Source organism: Ochotona curzoniae, unplaced genomic scaffold (assembly GCF_017591425.1).
Source record: "Ochotona curzoniae isolate NIBS_2020 unplaced genomic scaffold, NIBS_Ocur_1.0 patch68, whole genome shotgun sequence".
NCBI classification, from domain to species: domain Eukaryota; kingdom Metazoa; phylum Chordata; class Mammalia; order Lagomorpha; family Ochotonidae; genus Ochotona; species Ochotona curzoniae.
The window spans coordinates 769646-790473 of record NW_024467048.1 but is presented as its reverse complement, the minus strand read 5'-3'; the positions used below and the strand labels follow the sequence as shown (position 1 = coordinate 790473).

Genomic DNA, 20828 nt, shown 5'->3' with positions numbered 1-20828 from the left:
TGTAGCCTTGGAAAAGCAGTTGAGGGTGACCCAAAGTCTTGGGACCCTGCACCTGTATGGGAGACGTGGAAGAGGCTTCTTGCTCCTGGCTTTGGATTGGCGCAGTTCTGGTCGTTGCAACCACTTGGAGAGTGAGTAAACAGACAAAACATCTTCCTCTCTGCCTCTCCTCCGCTCTGTGTATCTGTCTGCCTTTCTAATAAAAATTAAAATAAATCTTTTTTAAAAATGTAAGTGAGCCATTCTACTTGAAGCTGTTTAAATAAACTTGAAACCAACCTGCAGGCATAAGTGCTAATATAACAGCACCTAAGGCAATCCTGCTTATGATCACTGAATCGCTCATGCAAGAGTTCCAGGCCAAGAACAAGCTGGGTTGTGTACTTGATCATTCCAGAAATCAGGAGAGATTGCTTCTTGGCCTTTTGGCTAAGATCAAGTGAAGAAATCAGGAGAGGGAGACAGCGCAGCCAAATTCTCAACAGTTCAATAGATCAGCTTAGCCAGCATGATAAGAAAGTCCTTTCTACTTGAACCCTGATCAGAAAGTATCTGAACTAACCAATCTGCCTTTCTTAGGCTTCTTCAGCACCTCTCGGCCTACACAGCCAATGCCCTCTGCTCAACTCAGGGACATATTTAGTCCATTTCATGGATGGGATATTGTCTGATTCTGGAATCACAAACGAAAAGCAATTCGTCTTTACGCTAAATTTATTGAAGTGTTTTGACCCACCAAAAAACAGCTAGAGAGAACCAAGGAATTTGGATCATTCATGAGACAGAATAGTGTGTGCACATTATAGAATATGGCACACACCTCTCAGTTATGAAATGTCAAACTGCTATGTCACAAGGTCAAATTGCAAAGTAATGTAGTATGTTGCTTTAAACTTTGTTACAAAGATTATAGTGACAGTCTTATGTAGAAGCATATTGGAGGAACAAAACACATTCATCTTTAATTTTTTTATCTTTCTGTACAGTTTGAATTTTTACCTTGAGAACATTCATAGACATAGAATATTCATAGACTGCCATTTACCTCTCCCTATCCATTCAGAGTTATATAGAGAGATGTGTACCTTCTTTACAGAGTTATATTGGTTGAAATTATTTGCATTAACCTCAAAATGATTCTGATAAGCAACATTCTCAAAACCATCATGGCCACTGTTTTTATTGAGTATTTACTAGGTTGTGCTATTTTTGTTAAGTATTTTTTATACATAGTGTTCTTTGGAAAAGAGTAATACTTTTGAAGGATCTGGGAGGTCCAACAGAGGCTATGTAGGTTTGATTTTTTCCCTTTGGTCACCAGAGAGTTTTTTTTAAATTTGTGAGGCCTACGGGCTTGAAGACCTACAAGTTTGAAAAACTAGACGATGTGGCTATGCCACTGTCCATGAGTGCCTGGGTTTAAGCCCCAGCTGTGCTCCTGTTTCTAGCTTCCTGCTCACGTGCAGCCTGGGAGGCAGCAGGTAAAACTGAAAGTAGGTCCCTGCCATCCACATGAAAGACCTGATGCAGTTCCAATCTCCTGGCTCTGGCCTGCCAAAGTAAAGCCATTCCAAATATCTGTCTTGTCTTTGTCTCCGCCTCACAAGCAAAACACTGGATGATATAATGTTAAAATTAGATACAGATATTACATGTAAATTAGTAGGTGGTACCTGGTTTGTGGGATTGGAAGCTGTACACATGTTGCCTGGGCATCAAAGGCTGACTGTTGTATGAGTGACCCACTTACACATAGCTTCCTTCCTAGCTTCCTGTCCCAGCTTCATGTCACAGGATCTTAGAGCACTGCAACCCTTCCTTGTGCGTGGATCCTGGGTTGTGGCCACGTGACATGTGCCTCTTGCTCCTGTCTCCATGGGCCATCCCAATATGGTCTATGGGCTTTTCCCTGAGGAGGTATTCATCATCTCCAAATGCCACAGAATCGGAGGAAATAAGAACAAGGCTTTTTTTTTTTTCCCTTTTATTTTTATCTGCTAATTCTGTGTTTACTGTGTTAGAGCTCATTTTGTTAGAAGAAAAGACCTTATTCTTAGTTCAGTCTTTGGGGCTAGGAAGTTGGGCTCTGATAGGAAGCAAACAGCACCATATAGACATTACCACTTTCATTGCTAGAAACACTGAAGAGGTAGAGCTCATTACTTATGTTGAAGCACACAAAGATTAGAGACACTAAGTAAGGTGACCAAAGTCATGTTGGTGGTCAAGTGAGTGATCCCAGCTTTGGCTGACTCTCCAGCCTTGTTAATTAGTCAATAACTGTGAGGCATAGCTAGATACTGCTACATAAACAGGTCACCAAGACTGAAAGCTTAGAAAAAAGTTAATCTCCCCTTTCTTTGCATTCAAGGGCTGAACTAACATTGCCTGAGTATGCTAGGTGCTCTCTGGCACATAGTCTTGATTTCCCTCCAACGCTCTTTGGAGGCCTTACAGAGAGCTCAAGCCGCTTGCCCCAAGTCACCGGGACTATCAATTGGTCTCCCATCCAAGTACCAACCAGGCCCAACCCTGCTTAGCTTCCGAGATCAGACAAGATCGGGCGCGTTCACGGTGGTATGGTCATAGACAAGACTATCAATTGGTGACTGGAAAACTTGCTTTTCCAAGAAGAGCCTCTCTTACATAATCTGAATTCCTCTGAAGTTTGCGGTTAACAGCACCAGAAAGTAGGTTTTCAAATGCTTAGTGATGGAGCACACGTTGGAGAACAACACACACACCATCAACTATCACCAATGATGTGACTAGCACACATTTGTGTTCTCTCTTGTTCCCACAGGCTATCTGAGAACACAGTACCATGTCCAAAGTTATCAAAGATAAAACACAATTCTGTTCCTTTACTTTTCCACACCAAGACAAAGGAACGAACAAATGTAGCAAAGAGATGATGGTACTGCCTACAAATGAGTCTGGGAGACTTACTCTGACTTTACGTGCTTGAATTATCTTTATGCTTCACTTAGAAATATAAGGCAAGCAGGTAGTTACTATTTTTCCAAAGATGTATTTATTTGAAAAATCAAAGTAATGGGGATAGGAACAGGGGAGAAGAGAGAGAAAAGGAAAGATCTTTCATTTGCTGGCTCACCCACCCAAATCAATGCAATATTCAGGGTTGAGCCAAGATGAAATCAAGAGCCTAGAACTCCATCCCAGCCTACCATGTGGATGTCACTTGGACATACTCTGCTAGCTTCCCAGGCACATTAGCAGGGAGCTGGATCAAAAGTGGAACAGCTGGGACTCAAACCAGCACTCTTACAGGTTGCTGGTATCAGAGGTGGAGGCTTAACCTGCTGTGTCAGAAGGTGCAGGATGCTGATTCTTGCAAGAGTGGACATGGAATAAGTAGTTCAGGGCTTTGAAACTTGGTGGCCTGCACTGGAATCCTTGGGTTTCCATCCATCAGATGCTTGTTTTCAGACAAGATATTTATGTTTTGTGTGTTCATTTCTCTCCTGAAAATGAGCACTTTAAACCTAACCCACAGAGCTGATGTAAAGGCTATATGTTCAGGGCAGTGCAAACACTCCACGCAGGGTTGGTGGCATACTTGATTTTGGGGACTTAACTTGTTGAATAGCATCCCATCCTGAGATGAAATTTTGATTCCATCCAAACTTGGAGAGAGATTTTCTACCCATTGGTTCATTTCCCTAACAGCTGTAACTGCCAGAGCTGAGCCAATCTGAAGTCAGGAGCCAAGAGCATCCTCTAGGTCTCCCACATGGCTCAAGCAAGGGCTGAGCCATCCCCTATACTTTCCTAGGCCACAAATTAGGGAGCTTGATGGAAGTGGAGCAGCCAAGACACAAACCAGTGCCCATATGGAATGCAGGTGCAATAGGCAGATAATTAGCCTGCCATGCCACCATGCTAGCTCCAATTCTGAAAACTGATGGGGAAGCAGCTGACTAGACAATGATGCAGTGCAGTGACTAACACTTCTTATTGAGAGACTGCTGATCCAGTTCTCTGGTTTCAGGAGTCACTTGCCAGTGGCTGTCATACTCCCAACATCACCTTTTGACACAGGAAGCCAAAATCCCCTTCCCTGTAATGCTTACATCTCCACCATCAGACATTTAACATACATGATGACTTGGTGAGTATTAACACCTGTCCCTCCTGAATATTCAAGATCCCTCCCAAAATGTAAAACTTCCCAAATATGAGTCACTTCTGCAAAAGGGAACCCTGTGAAATGCCTACCTTGCACAACTCCTTAAGCTCCTTTCTGCTTACAGCTCAAACCATTGTCTTTGTAGCTTCCTTCACTTACCCATGAGACAACTACCCTCAGATAACCTACCCAATCACACACTGATTCCTGGGAAACCCATGTCCTGTCTTTAACCCCTCTCTTAAAAAAAAAAAGATAGAGATATAAATCTTACATAAATCAAATGCTATTGGTGAGAGCATTGGGATGATTAAAGATAATGGCAAACACAAAATTTAGTGATTATATTGCCTTATTTCTCCATATTTCTTTGGCCTGCAATAACTATGTCTCCCTCGGGAGGCCTTGCCTCTTCTGGAATGAAGAGAAGATGGCCAACTGAGTTTCTCTATCAGTGACTGGCATGAGTCACACCGCTGTCCCCTGCATGTGGGGCTCATGGACCCCAACCCTTGCATCCTGAGCTGTGAGGCAGCTTTGAATGAGCTCTTTTCAATCATTGGGGTCTATAGGGGCTGGGCCTCATCTTCATGACTCCAGTAACCCTCTCCTGATGGCCACAGCTGGGGTTGGTCACCCAACATGGAGCACTGCCATGTCCTCTGGCCTCTGCCAGCCTATCAACATCCTGGAACTCAAAGCCAGCAAGCTCAACAAAACCAGCTAATCCATTCCAAATGCTTAGAATTCTCAATACCTGTAAGCTTTCACTTAGCTGTGCAGGGTTTGTTTTAATCCTACTTCCATGCTCTTTTGTTTTCTGGAAATATATGCTTAAAAAACACATAACTCACAAACACACACACAGACACACACAAAACAAAAAATAAACAACCCCCCTCCCAAATAACTCAATTTTAAACTGTGCTGAACTACTCAAAAATAGATTTATTATCATGTTGGATCTTCATCTTAACAGATTAGGAACTATGATCCATAAACACATAGAATTTAAATGGCTGAATTCCAGGGCCATCATCCTGGGGTTCTTCCTAAATGCCTACAATAGCCAGAGCAGGGCCAGGTCAAAGTCAGGAGACAGGAAGGCTGATTGGGTCTCCCACTTGGTGACAGAGACTCAAGGACCTCCCCTTCTTGCTGTAACTAATTTTCAAGTGAAAAAAAAAACTTTCTTCTTCTTTTTTTTTAAGTAAAAATCACACTTTTGCCCTTAAATAGCTCACAATCATGTAGAGGAAATGAGATATGTGTTTATGAAACAAAACAGTTTAGTGCTAAACTCCACTGTTTGATGGAAGAAATAAGAGCTACTAACTTTGGGGTTGCAGGAGGGCAGAGGTCTGAGATGGAAATGGCACTGAAGATAGAGAAGCCAAGCTTGAACTTGATCTTCATGATCTGCTGGGATGCGAAAATGGCAACCCAGGTGTTGCACAAAAAGGTGGGATCAGCGAGCATAAAGGCACGGGAGGGCTGCCTCTCCGTGTTGGGAAACAAGTACTTCAGAGCTCCTGATGAGGAGTAGAGGAAACGAAACTTGCGGGGCAGAATACACATGATCACAGCCATCAGGACAGCCAAGAGGAGGTGTGTGCAGCCATCTGGCTGGGAGTAGCTGGCTGATGCTGCACCAAGTCAATGAATGAGAGTTTCAGACTGAGAAGATGCATTAGGAAGTGCTGTCTGGAAGTGTGAAAGGCGGCAGCCAGACACACTGACTGGGATTCTGATGGGATAATGACAGCGGCAAAAGAGAAAAATGGTAAATCAGAAATCTACTCCAAAAAAACAAATTAAAGTGCTTAGATGCAGGGGATACGCAAGAAGGTGTGTCAACAAATCAGAAAAGATGGAATTGAAAGATAAGTCTTTTTTGGGGCAAAAAAAAACCAGTTTGAAATCCATGCAGCTTTTTACAATGTGCATTTTCCATGAGATTTTAAACATCCCTTATATTCATGGATTTTTAGAGTGAGTCTGCATGCAGATAAATGTATCTTTTAATTTTACCTTCCTCAAACCTTTTGAAGTAGCTCTATTTTACACAACTTATCAATTGTTTAGTATGTGCTAAGCATAGTACTAGACACTTGCTAAAGGTATAAAAGAGTACAATAATATCTTTTAATGGGATAATTTTCAACTTGAGGATTTCAGTACTTTTCAACATTTTTAAGATATTTCCACCAACAAATTATCAGCATTTTTTCTATCTTCTTATGGGTCACTGAGACTGAAAGAAAGAAATACTAGAGGTGATAAAAGAGAGGTGAGAGGTTTCTACATATATTTAGAATTTTCGATAGATCATCATTTTTGGAACCTTAATATGTTGTGAAAAGCTTCTGATCACCAATTATTTAAGTCCAAGACAATACTATCTATAATACAACAAAGTTATTGCTAAAAATAAGTCCTTCTAAGAAAAGATCACAAAAGACTTTAAAAGAGTGTGAATTGAATTTTGAAAATTGCTATTGAAATGTGGTCTGCCACTTGTTCCAGAACTTATTTATAACCAAAAAGAAAAAAAAATCAACAATGATAGGCAAACAAAATGTCTCCCTGGGTGGATGCCAGGATTTATATTGAGAATAAGAATTTCAAAAGTAAGCCTTTCTTGTTTTAAGCAATCTTTGTCTTATCAAGTAAATTCCACAGAACTTGGTTTTATTGCAAATTCTATTGCTCCACGACAAAATTGGAATATAACACAAACTATCACCATGTATAATGGAAGGCTGTAAAGATGCTATGAAAGAAAAATGAAACCCGTACTTGCAGGATGCACAAACTTCACAAGAAAAATAAACTGCGATGAATTATTATCAAAGAGCAATCCTCAGAAGAGTTAAGTCAATGTGGCTGAAGTTGACACAGCCCTTCTTGGCGGGTGATGTTATCAGCTGTCTTGATGGAACACCAAATTAATCCCCACATGAGAATTCTGTAGAGATGCCTTGTACATAAGAGACACTGGAAATGATCACATTAACACAGAGAAATTCATGGGCGAAGACACCCTCTGCCACACACACACACACCCTGTGAAAATGTTTTTTTTAGATCATGGAAGGCTGGGAACCAGAGAAACCAGCTGTTCACAAGTGTTAGAATCTGTGTTACAGAAAAATAAAAATTAAATCATCGTCTGTCTTGGGCCATTTTCTCCCCACAGACTACAGGGTTTATGATGTGTTGGTTTTTGTTTTAGCCATCATAAAGTTCATGGCCAAGTTCTAGCCATAGATCTTTTATTCTACTTTATATTTCCCTAGATTCTCTTCTTTGTCTCACAATACATTGTTTATTATTTTTATGTTCTTCTTCTAAGTCACCTCAAAAGTTGGGTGGAAGGAGGCGAGAGGAGAAATAAAAAATGAAACACCTAGAGGCCTGCAAAAGAATGCAACTGAGTGAGGTCCTCCCCCCACCACCCCCTCTTCAACTGGAACAGCTGGTCACACACCATCTACCTTCACAACAGCTGGGGAAGCCAGGTGGCAGACAGTGCCTGGTGTTTGCACCATAATAAGAAAAGATGTATTTACAAAGGTAGAAGACAACAGGTGATCATGCTCCTTGTGCCTGACTCCAAGCAACACAGAATGGAGAGAAACACTTCACGCTTGGAGGAAGGAAAGGGAAATTAAACCCATCCCTTAGTACTACACCCTTACGGTGAAACCCAGAGCCAGGTGCAATCCTACCCTTTCTGGCCTGGAGGCAGTCCCTTCAGGCTGAGCCCCTGAAACTGTGTTGGCCAGGAGTTGAAGGGACTGCCTCCTCCACCCTTCTGCCAACCGCAGGCAGGAAGACTTGTGGAGGACAGGACAGGGAGCACGCGACGATACGCTGCAGAGCAAGGAGACATACAATGGCCTTCTAAAATGGGGAATCATGCTCATATCATCTGCCATTGTGTCTCTTGAAATTAATCCCAACTTAATGATTTTTGCTTGGCAGCAAAAGGTTAAGCTGGAGCAGTGCTACTCATGCCACCTGAAGCCTGGTATTCCCGAGGATCACTTAATCCACCCTGGGAGTTACCACCTTGCAGACTATTCTTGGGGGAAAACAACAACACCACCAAAAAACCTCAGCTCTCATTGTGCTCTGTAGCTCCCAGGCTTTTGCTGCATGGAGCCACCTTAAGACACTACCCCCTTGGCATCCTGTGAAGCAGCTGCCTGGGGAAAACTTGGGTGGCAGACCCTGAGCAGCACAGCCCATAGAGGTTCCCAGAAAAAGGCTAAGGAAGCTCCATCCATCCTTCTGTGTCCCTAGAAGGTGTCAGCTTCCCTTCTCACTTCCTCTCCGCACTGAGAAGCAAACAATCAGCTCTGGGTGGCATGTCCCACAGGGACCGAGGGAAGCAGTAGGCAGCATTGCCCACTACATTCATCCACATGACCCTGGGAAGCAGCCAGGTAGCCTTTCCTGAGTGCCTGACCGGCCACCTGGGCAGACCTGCCCACCCTCATACGGCTGTAATAAGCAGATGTTTGGACTGTTGAGGTCCCAAGAAGCATACTTGGCCTTATCCATTAAACCTCAGCCCCAGAAGGAGTTAGGGAGAATTCCCTGAGCAGGTTGGCCCATGAGGTCCTATGACCATAATTGTGCAACCTTCAAACATAACTGACACAATTTCTAATTGGGCACAGTCTTATAGCCTGGCCCCTGTACAGCCAAACAACAAAAGGCAACACCCCCACCCCCGCGCTCTCTCTCTCTCTCTCTCTCACACACACACACACACACACACACACACACACCCTGCACATCCAGTCAATGCACAAAGCCCAACAGAGAACCACAACCATGCGTTAACAGGGTAACATGATAACTTCAAAGGAATACAGTATTTCTGTAGCAATAGACCACAAAGAAATGGAACTTGACAAATGGCTTGATGAAGAAATGAAAGAGTAATGTTACTGAGATACAAGAGAAAACAGGCAATTCCATGACATTAGGAAGATAATCCAAGATAATCCAAGATGACCAAAGAAGTCAGCAAAATAAATAAAAAATATAATTGAAAACACAAATGGAACAAATGGAATTGAATAGACAGAAGAATTTTAGAGCTTGAAGAAGGCATACCTAATTGGACCAAAAAGCTTAAAAGAATGAAAATAAACATATGGAACACCATTAAGCAAGCAGAGATGAGACTATCAAAATCCCAAAAGAAGGAAATCATGGAATCCTATCTTTGATGTAAAAGAATAACTACCATCATGAAAACATGCCAAATCAAAAATTTCAAATGCAGGCAGAAACACAAAGAAAAAAGTGCAGAAAAGGCTAGTGATTCATATATTATATATTTACACTTTTTCCAGATTTTATTTTTAAAAATCTGTACTGTTACTATGGTTCTGAAATATTTTTATATGCTCATTAGGTTTTTCATACTGGATTATGTTGATTTCAAAACTAGTTGGAATGTGTTTAATCTTTCTCTGATTTCTGAACTGCTTATTACACTGCTGTTCTTTTTCCATTAAATGGTTAGCAGAATTCACTAGTAAAATTAAGTCCTTAATTGTCAGGAGATTTCTAAAGTAAATTTTATTTTAAGTATATATGAGACTATTCAAAATTTTGTTCTTTCCATGTCAGCTTTTTGAATTTGTGGTTTTGGATAAACGTGTGTATTTTACATAAAGTGCTGAGAATTTTGGCATAAAATTATTGAACATCAAAAATACAGCTACAGTGTGATCCAGGTGCCACGTCAGGAAATACATATCCAAATAAAGTGAAACCATTTCATGAAAAAGACATCTGAATTCTCACGTTTGCTGCAATATTATTCAGAACTGTCAAGATTTCAAATCAGCTTTAGTATCCACGAACAAATCGATGGAAAATGTGGGGCAGATACACAATGGGATATTATTCAGTCACAAAGGATGCAATCCAGTCGTTTGTGATAACACGGATGAACCTAGAGGACAATATGATAGGAAAAAAATCACAGCACAAAAAATTACTCACCTGCGGAATCTGAACAAGTCGATCTCATAGAACCTAACAGTACCACAGTGATTACCGAGAATGGGGAAGGCAAGAGGTGAGAGGAATGGTGAAAGGTTAGCAATGGATACATGTTACAGCTACATAGGAGGAGCAATTTCTGATATTCTACACACAGTGGGATGACAAGACCTAGCAATAATGTATTGGATATGTCAAAATAGCCAGGAGAGGATTTTTTATTATTCTTATCACAAATATTTGAGGTGCCAGATATGCTAACTGCTCTAATTTAATCATCACACAATGTGCATACATCAGAATATCACTTTGTATCTCTGCATACCTATGAATAATTACATGCCAATCAAAAACAGTGCTCCGTTCCCTCAAGAAAAAAAAAGCCACGATAATTTTCATCAAGTTTCAGCCTATCATGTGCAATGGGTCAAATCTCTCTCCACTACACACAAAATCTATAAAGATGATTCTTTTTTTTTTTTTAAAAAAAAGATTTATTTCTTCATATTGGAATGGCAGATATATAGAGAGGAGGAGGGGAAGGAGACACAGAGAAAGAGCTTCCATTCACTGGTTCACTTCCCAAGTGGCTGTAATGGCTGGTGCTGAGCCAATCTGAAGCCAGGAGTCCAGGGCCTCTTCCAGGTCTCCCACACGGGTGCAGGGTCCCAAGGCTTTGGGCCGTCCTCAATTGCTTTCCCAGATTACAATCAGGGAGCTGGATGGGAAGCGGAGCAGCCAAGACACAAACTGGCACTCAAATGGGATCCTGGAGGATGCAAGGTGAGGACTTTAGCTACTAGGTTCCTGCACCGGACCCTAAAAAATAATTCTTTTGGGGCCCGGCGCAGTGGCGCAAGTGGTTAAAGGTCCTCGCCTTCCACGCCCGGGATCCCATATGGGCGCCGGTTCTAATCCCGGCAGCCCCGCTTCCCTTCCAGCTCCCTGCCTGTGGCCCGGGAAAGCAGTCGAGGACGGCCCAAGGCTTTGGGACCCTGCACCCGCGTGGGAGACCCGGAAGGGGCTCCTGGCTTCGGATCGGCATAGTATCGGCCCGTTGCGCTCACTTGGGGAGTGAATCATCGGACGGAAGATCTTCCTCTCTGTCTCTTCTCTCTGTACATCCGCCTTTCCAATAAAAAAATAATAAAAATAAATCTTTAAAAAAAAAATAATTCTTTTGAACTCTTAATTGCTGCTAATCGGGTGAAAGTATGCTTAAATATTGATGGGTTTATCTATTTGGAAGACAGAATAACAGAAAAGACAGACAGACAGACAGACAGAGAGAGAGAGAGAGAGAGAATCATGTATTTGTTGGTTCACATTACCAAAATCAGGGCTGCAAAAGACTGAAGCCCAGTATCAAAAACTCTGTCCAGGTCTTTTGTGTGGAGGCAGGTGCCCAAACAGCTGGGCCATCTCCCAGTGCTTTCTTGGGCATGTTAGGAGGGAGCTAAATTGGGTGTGAAGTATCCAGGATTCAAACTGGTAGTCTGGTATGGGATGCTGGTTTCTGTTGAAAGTCTGCTGGTCACATTTTCATTTGGAAATCTCTACAAAAGTCCTAAGCAATTCACTGTGCCATGAGTTGGAAGAATTCTGCCTTTGAAACTGAAATTGAGATTCATCTGGCATCTTTCTCTGCCTACCAGGGAACTTGGGAAAGCTTGTGGAAGGTAAAATTAAAAGGTAACTTGAATTTGTTAAAGAGAAATTTTGAAACTTGTTCAGTCTTTTTCATAATGTGTCTTTTCCATGAACTGTTTGAAGATCCCTCATATTGACTAAAGCTGGATATAAACAGTACTAAATCAACTCAAAATCCTTATCTTGTACTTTAAAAATTTTTATTTGAGAGGTAAAGAGATAGAAAAAAAGCAACCATCTGTTGGCTGAGACCCCAAACTCCAATGATGACTGGCTGAGGTCAAAGTCAAGAGCTGGGGACTCATCTAGGTTTCCTGGGTAGGTAGAAAGAATCCAACTGAGCAACTACCCATAGTTTCCCGATGTCTGAACAAGAAAAGATCTAGACAGTTAAGAGTCAGTGCTAAGTGTCAGATCCAGACAGTCCATCAGGGAAGCAGGCATTTTTACCCTTAGACCAAGTGCCTGTCCCTTTGCTTTATACTATTACACTAAAACAAAAAATGGGAAAACATCTGTTTACTTACTTCAAAAGAGAGATATGCCAGGGAGTGACTTCTTTTCTTGTTTTATTATTATTATCATCATTTCATGATACAGTTTCATAGGCCCTGGGATTTCCACTTCTCCAAGGCCCCTCCCCTCCTACTGAGTCCCCCTATATTGTTACTATAGTACAGTGCTTCATAAATAGTCATATGTCCATCACTACAGGCATGGACAATGGCAGAGAGCCCAGCATCCTATTTTCAAGATATAATTAACAGTTCCATTGGGAGTCCATTTTCAAAAAAATTTTATTTTGAGTTTTTGAGTTATATGATACAATTTTGTATAGCCTGGGATTCTCCCCCAAAACTCCTACCCCCGACAGATTTTAGCCAATTTACTACAATGGTATAGTCTGGAGTCCATCTTTGATCTGAAAGTAGGGATGGATGCATACTGCATTGTATGCATCTGGATACGTTAGTCTCCATTACACAGTTACTATATATCCTCTTAAAAGCCACAAAACAAAATCAACAACAGGAAGAAAAATAAAAATTTACAACGCCATGAAGTTAAATAACATGCTACTGAATGACTAATGTGTCACTGAAGAAATGAAGACAATAAAGAACCTTCGTCAAGAAAATGTAGTTGTATGATGTTACTATATGATCTGTGAGTCAGTGAAGAATTTAATGAGAAAAAAAAAGTGTTTTGAAGAGATGAAGCAAAAAAATCAAAATCCATGAGATATAGTTTCCACTGATCTTTGTTGGTGAGATATGTCTCCTGTAGGCAACAACAAATAGATGGGTAGGATATCTTAAATTGTCCCTGTCAACTTCTAGGCTCACCTTTCATCTTGTTCTTCCAACAAGTTCTGGCCATGGTATGCCTCTCTAACTTCCCAAACATGCTTCCTCCACAGTGGGAGGAACAGAGGATGCACTCTGAAAATCCTTGGTGCAGAAATATTCTGATGCCTCCTCTCTCCCTGTGCAGGGGCCTGACATCTAGTTGACAAATCCCCTTTCTCCTCATCTACCCATTGAGTTATAATTGCAGCTGTGGGTGTTCTACCTTTCCAAGAAGACCCACTCAATATATATCCTTTTTATCTGGGTCCCTACAGTGGTCTTGGCACATGAAAGGTGTATAATAAATATTTGTAGGAAGCAGGCAAGAAAAAAAAAAAAGGCAGGAAGTAAAGGATAAACAATTCTTTGCATTCTTTCTAAGAATTTATGACATTTCACTACACACTTGCATTCAATAGAGAAAAATGCAGGCCTCCAATTTTTCAAAGCCATCCTTGCAAAAGCGGATTGAATTTTGTGTTTCACTGAATCCATCCATTCATGATTAATTGGATGGTTAAGCACTTCCAGTTACAAGTGCAGCTGAGAATTCCTACAGCTGTCATTAATTTCACTGAAGATTTAAATCCTCACTATCTGATAAATGGAGCCATTGGTACATTCTCAATCAAGGTTGAGTAATGCACTGTCCCATTATTGAGTAACAGCTGAATAATTTGCAAAAGCTACAAGTTATACTAACTCCAGTGACGCCACTGGTTATTATCATAATAAATGTGCTGTCACTCAACCTGATTTTTTTTCCTACTGGCTTGGTGGATTAAAAATCCATGTCAGTAAACTCTGACATTTTCAACAAAGACAGTAACAGAAACATCTTAATGATAGAGATGGAAGTCAAAACATTTCTTTGGATTTCAGGATAATTTAACCATGTGGGAAGAGACATGCACAGGAATCCTATGCAATATTTACCAATGAAACATTCTGAAATGTAATGCAGACATTTCCAAAAAGGAAAAAAAGAACTAAATCTAGGAGGCTGTCATTTCATCTCCACCAAGGCTTCAGTCCAATAATGAAGTGAGAACAAGATCAAATTCATTTTACCTGGCAGTACGGTTTGGGTATAAGCCGGGATAACCTAGTGTTTAAGGCCTGAGGATAAACCTTAGATTTTGAGGCCACACACCATGAAGTTTGGCCACTGTACTTCAGATACTTCTCACAGTCATTTACATATCTCAAATAGAATTCTCACCAGTCAAATGTTTGCCACCCATTATCACTGCATTTGTTAATATGTTGTATTACCAATTTAAAGTTTCACCCATGATATAGATAACATAAGTTGCAGGTAGCTTCAGCCTAAAACATAATCTTTCTTAAAAACATTCATCTTTCAAACTAAAAATTCAATTCTTTCTGCATCAGAGGAAAATTATTCCTAGGCTTGGTGTGGCAGGAGGAGGGGAGCCATTAATTTGATAATCAAAGCCAAGTGTTTATAAGCCTTGAGTAGATGCTCTGCTCTCTTCGTGGTCTAAAAGAAAACAATAATAATAAAAAATCAGTTTTATGATAGCCATGTAAAGTAAGGGTCAGATTCAGTTTACTCCTTTCTGGTTGCACTGCAATAGGGCACAGCCTCCAGCTCAAAGCGATTATTCTTCACCACTGAAGGAAATATCAACGACAAGAAGAGTCAGCAAAGGAAAGATGACTACAAGGGCTGAGATATGAACCAGACAGAAACACCAAGGTATAGAGGCTCAGATTTCAAGAAGCAGTGACCTCTTTTTTTCTAAACATAAACACATGAGCACTTCTGGATCCCAAGAATATCAAGGGATCCAGAAGGTAAGACTTGGCACTTTCCCCAAAAGTACGGAAAGTCTAGGAATCATTAAAAAGTGCTGAGATGCATTTTTATTCTTAGCTTTAATTCAAGCGTGAAAAAGAAGCAATTCATCAGCCCCTTTAAATAAGAACTTCTCATGTTTAATCACAGGAGGCTTTAAAAAATGGAAAGCAGCTGAAGACATGGGTTGCCCAAGAATAAAAGCAAAGATTTATTTCATTCCATTGCCAGGATGAAAATCACTGCCTTAAGTATTATTTGTTTAAGTATCAGACATTGAGCATTAGAATCAATATTGACTTTAAAAATAAACCATGATTCCCATCACTGACTCCTTTGAAGGCAAGAACAACTCCTTCAGACTTAGCCGTGTTTTCAAGAAATACTGAGTCAGTGTGATGGATGGAGAATCATGACATGACAAAATCTCTGATCTTTATGTGTTGCTGTCCTCCTATATCCATCTGATAAAAACTGAAGGAGTGAATCAGTTTTGAATGGCAACACCAGACCCTTCTGATGTTGATGGCTCCTGTCTACTCAGCCACTTAATTTTTGCCCCACCTCCTTGTCAGTCTCCCCATGCCGTCTTATTACTTCCAGGATTATTTTTCTAACAAACTCTTCTAGGCTTTAGTTTCCATTAAAATTACTATGTCCTTCTGGTATGACAGTACTTACATTATTAGATGATGTAAATGGTATCTGTACATTCTTGGGGATGGGGATTCATTTCATTGTTTCTTAGATTTGAACCCAGTACCTAGTTTTGCAAATGTGTATTGAATGAAAAAGTGTGGAGACAAAGAATCAGCAGGGAACAGAAGGTGAAGAAAATAGTACAAGCAAGGACACTAACACATCAGGAATACAGATGAGCTATAACCTTGTTCTTTCCTACAGGCTACAACTGTCTTACATGTTAATATTTCCTTCCTAAGACAAATCTTTAAAGTACTAATTACCAAATAAAGATGAGCAATCCAAATTATTCTCGAGAAAAACATGTGCTGCCTTTTAAAGCAGACTTTCACTTTCAGATCTACAGAAAAGTTGCGAAGATAGTTCAGCGGGCCCCTATACAATCTTCACTCAGTTGCCACTAGTGTCATCTTCCACAGCCGAGGTGCATCTGCCAAAACAAGCTGGAACTCTTGATGAGATCAGACTACTTTTCCCTTACATCCACTTTTCCTTCTGTTCCAGGGGCCACTCAGGATACTGTGGTGCATTTAGTACATGCTTTTTAAAAATCAAACACTGAATTGATTTTGAGTAATTTTCATTACTCTTCTCATTTCCTTCTGGCCAGCTCCTCCTTTCTCAGCCTCAGCCAGGGAGAATGCAACAAGTCTCGTCCTGCTTCAAATGCTGGCCCAGCTGTTCACTTTTGTGAGCTAAGAATATTTCAATCAGGTCAGCACACAGCTTCCAAATAAAAGAAACTGAGGTAGAGTAGAGATAATAGCAAATAAGACAACTGCAACAGAGAGCATCCGAATTGCTTTTTCAAAGGGGGTCACAGGTGGATCAAAAGTTCTCACTTATTCTTCCAAAGGCTTTTGTTCCTAAGCATAGCTTGGTGCCATGAGTTAGGAGGAGGATGTATGGATGGATAGACGGGGTGGCATCAGCTGCTGAGGAAAGCCAAGCGGGGAGCCACGGAGCAGGGGCAAAGGGAAAAGAACAAAGGCCTGAAGAGAGGCGGATTTCAGGAAAAGGGCCTTGCCAGGTGCACAGGGCATGAGACACAGAAAATAAGGAGCTCATTTGCTGCTAATTTCCGTGCGTCCAGACCTTTCCTGGCAGAGCAAGTGTATTCAGCGAGAGGTGGCGACCTGGAACACTTTGGAAAGTTCCAAAGCAGATGCCATGCAGGGACATTTTTAAGGCAAAGAGAAGCTGGACTTCCTGCTTGATGATGAAGTTAGGATTTTATTCCAGGTAGAGGAGTTACCTAGGCCAATCAGGACACCTGAATAGGTACTCCAGTGCAGACCCTCTGCATTAGTCATCTTATCACTTTAATGAAAATACCTCTGAATTGCCACTTAGGAAGGAAGGATTATTTCTGCTTATAGCTTCAGAGGTTCACAATCCAAGATGGGATAGCCAGACACATTTATGTGTCTGGCTATCTGGTGAGAATGAGGATAACAGAGTGTATAAAGAGAAACAATTATGAGGAAAGTCAGGACACAGGGAGAAGCTAGCACTGCCCTTTAGAGGTCAGCCTCTGCTAGCCCAATGACCTAAAAACCTTGCACTTGGCTCACTTTCCACATGCCATAATTGGATACAGTCTCTGCCCTTAATCCATGAGCTATTAACATTCACCCATTAGCCACTAACCTAAGACTTCAGGGTTTCAACATCTGCATGAGTTTAGGGACCCAGATCCTGTCCAAACTGTAACATCCTCCACTGTATCTTCCTGGCTCCCTGCTACATTTCTGGGATCGCCACTCCAGGGCAAAGGGAGATCTTGAAGGCAACATGAGAAAAAAAAAATCACAAAGGCCAAAAAGGTGATGAAAATAATGGCAGAGAAATCAGGACCAATGCACCCGGAGAGGGGGGGCTAAAGGAATACTTAGAGTAACATGCCCTAAGACTCTAACTGGCTCAAACTCCAGGGCTGGGGAAACAGCCATTGCAGTATGAGGGCAGGGAGACAGTCAACAAGACTGCAGCATAAGAGGGGAAATCAAACAGAGCAATATACCTTCTGGCCACGACAGCAAAAATGAATACGCAGTGGACCAGGCTCCTGAAGTAGGTTATAAATTTTCACCCCAAATGCCCACGTAGCTCAGAGTTTATCCAAACAGGAGATAGGTTGGTATTTTAGATAACTTCCAATTTTCTTTAGATGAAATGCAAAAGTGTTAATATAAAGGATTTATGAACTTTGAAACGGAGAGGAACAAATTTTATCTTTGAAAAACATTAAGTGGGCAGGTTAAAAAAGAAAGGAAATTCCAACTAAGTTCTTACCCTTGATTATTTTGTTCCAGGACCTTTTCTGGGGTTTTCAAGCTTCCTTACGTACTTATATTCTCTTCTTACATAAAGTGGGAGACAAAGAGCCCCCTTTGGAATGCGTTCCTGAAAAACACCCTTCTCTGCTTGTTATGAAGACAATTATAAATATATGAGATATAAATAATGAAATAAGTTGGGCCAGCTGACTCTATTCGAATCTTGAAACAGTAAAAGTGGCTAGAACTTAAAAAATTATTCATGCTAAAGTTTTCCATCATAAAAAAGACATACTGTGAGGTGAAAGTTCATTAGACAATTTGTAAATAGTCAACTTACGTGTTATCTTGGTTATAAATTGCTGAAAGGAATTATATATATTTACATTTTCTACAGCCTATTAATACTTAATAATGAGTGTTGATATCTCACACAGAAGCCAAAATAGTGAAACTGCAAGCAGTTGCAAAAAATACAAAAAACTGCATTGTAGAAATGCAACAGGAAGCATCCAGTTTCTATTCTGGTGCAAGGCTAACCCTTTCCAACCATGGGCTTAGAACACCAGTTCCCAGCTAGAGGCAATTCTGTGCCCTCCACTCCATCCCAGTGTAGGAACATTTGGCCCTGTCCAGAAACATTTTTCATTCTCGCTACTTAGAGTAGGTGCTGCTGACATCTGGGTAGCAGCCAAGGAAGCCTTTAAGAGTGCCCTGTGGTTCACATCCCAGGTCACACAGCAAAGAACGATCTGGTCCAAGATGGCCATGGTGTCAAAAGCTCAGAAACTTCTTAACACAATGTTTGTTTCTTAAAAATACTTGGAAATACATTTCTCATATAAAGAATCTCAGGAAACACCTTTCTTTTTGCACAAATGCCTCAAAAGAAGACAGGTAGGATAGGATGATGTTAGCAAATATGTATAAACTGAATGTGTATGACACATTCCTTTAATATCCAAAACACAGTACAGTTCCCTCTACCATGGATGAAAAGGCGAGCGCCACCTTGGAAGGCAATGGCAAGACCCATGCAGAGCCTGCTTGACTCTTGGGAGGAGCACTGTGGGCATAAGGAACATATCTAAAAGACAGACTGTGGAAAGGATTGTGATGTGAACTAAAGTCTGGTAAGGAACAGGTGAACAGATGAACAGTCTCAAGAACCAAACAAGGTAATCCACAGAAAGAGCTCGGCACATTGCAAACATCTAGCAAATCTTCCAAAAACCATATTAGCCATGATGAGGTTGACGCTGCTGATGGTTGTTATGATTATGAACATTAGATTTACACGAGAAGAATATTTCTAAAAGGAACACTGTGGTTAATTCCCAAACTTGTCATCTCCACACACTGTCCAGGCACAACTAAAAAGGCAACGAGAAAGCTGGCTGGAACCCTAATGCCCTGACAACTAAAGATCCTTTGCCTTAACTCCTCAATATGGCAGAAACAAACACTTAGAAACAAAAATGAAAAGGTCTGGGGGGGGGGGGGGAAGGTGCTACCAATTTCTACAGTAAGATCTAACAGCCACCCCTAACCATATGTTCCAGTTTGTTCTATGCCAAAATATGTGGTTTGCATCATAATGACACAGCCCATGTTTTCAAGCTGCCATGAAAGCATGTAGGGGTAACTTCAAAAACAAGTCCAGGGAGAAGAGCATTAAAAGATAAGTTAATTTTGGTGCAATAAAATTTTGAGATCATACATAAAAGGGGTCTTCAAAAAACTCATGAAAAATGAAGCTTATGGACTATTCATCCATGTATTTTTTGACACAGCAGGTATCCAACATTGAGGGTAACCTTTTCTTTCGTTCCATAATTAAGTATATGCTATAATATATAATTAAGTATATGCTAAGCAATTCTCTCCAAGCAAGGCAATCTATGGGTTTCAAAGACTGATCAAAGTTGTCTCTCCTCCCAAACTGCCTGCAGTTTGGTAAGGAGAACAGTAAACCTTTGGTTAGCAGGAAATAAATGTGGATGGCCCTGGAGGCTTTTTTCCTTCCCTCTATAGCTAGCTTAGCAGAGAGCTGGCTCCACTAAAAACAAACAAACAAACAAACAAACAAGCTAATCCCAACCAGTGGGTTCCAGACACTTTCCTTTTCTAATAAGGCCAGTTCCCTGACCACAAAGCTTCCAGTGTTACACAATCAAAGAGACGTTCCCTGGTCACTTATGCTTAAAATACACAGTGTCATCTCCCAGCATGTGGCTATGTTGTACACAGGTACCTAGGGCACAGTCTAAACAGAGATGAGAATTTAAGGAATTGAGTGCACATTGCTACACAGCTGTGCATAAATTCCCTCCCCACTTACAACCCATCTTCTATCTACACTGTGTTGCATCAGCAACTGACCCCTTGCCCAACAGGCAGGGGCAGGCAGAACTGACCAAGGCAGTACACACAGAGAAGCAATTATCACCCTTACCATCACTACCCAGACTCAATATAGGCTTTCACAAATGCCAAAAGCTTCTGTATTGCACAACACAGACCACAATCATCATTGACTCAGTTTCCTACAATCAAAGGTGAGTTGATTGGATTTCTGTTCCTTCAAATTCTGTAACACATAGAAGGCAGGATTTCTGCTGCAGACAACTATAGGGTCAAGCTCTCCTAAGGGAGTGAGTCTTGAACCTGGATCAAGGTATCATTAGCAACTGTGCTTCAAAGGCAGGACCATGCTCAATTGTAAACTGATCTGTAGCCAGGCTGTTAGGCCTTCTATGAATTCTGTGCAACTGTCTAGGGTTGGTCAAAGAGGGGTGGTCTGGTATGCAGAAGGCATCCCAGCGAAAGCCTGGGTTCTAAGCTAG

At 41.1% G+C, this 20828-nt stretch overlaps 1 protein-coding gene and 1 pseudogene across 4 annotated transcripts in view; both read right to left on the bottom strand.

The window, feature by feature from the left end:
* The window catches only part of LOC121168160 (voltage-dependent L-type calcium channel subunit beta-4), a 262860-nt gene that overhangs the window by 59858 nt on the left and 182174 nt on the right, over positions 1-20828 (bottom strand). The window lies entirely within an intron of this gene.
* On the bottom strand, positions 2474-2591 carry LOC121168162 (annotated as a pseudogene).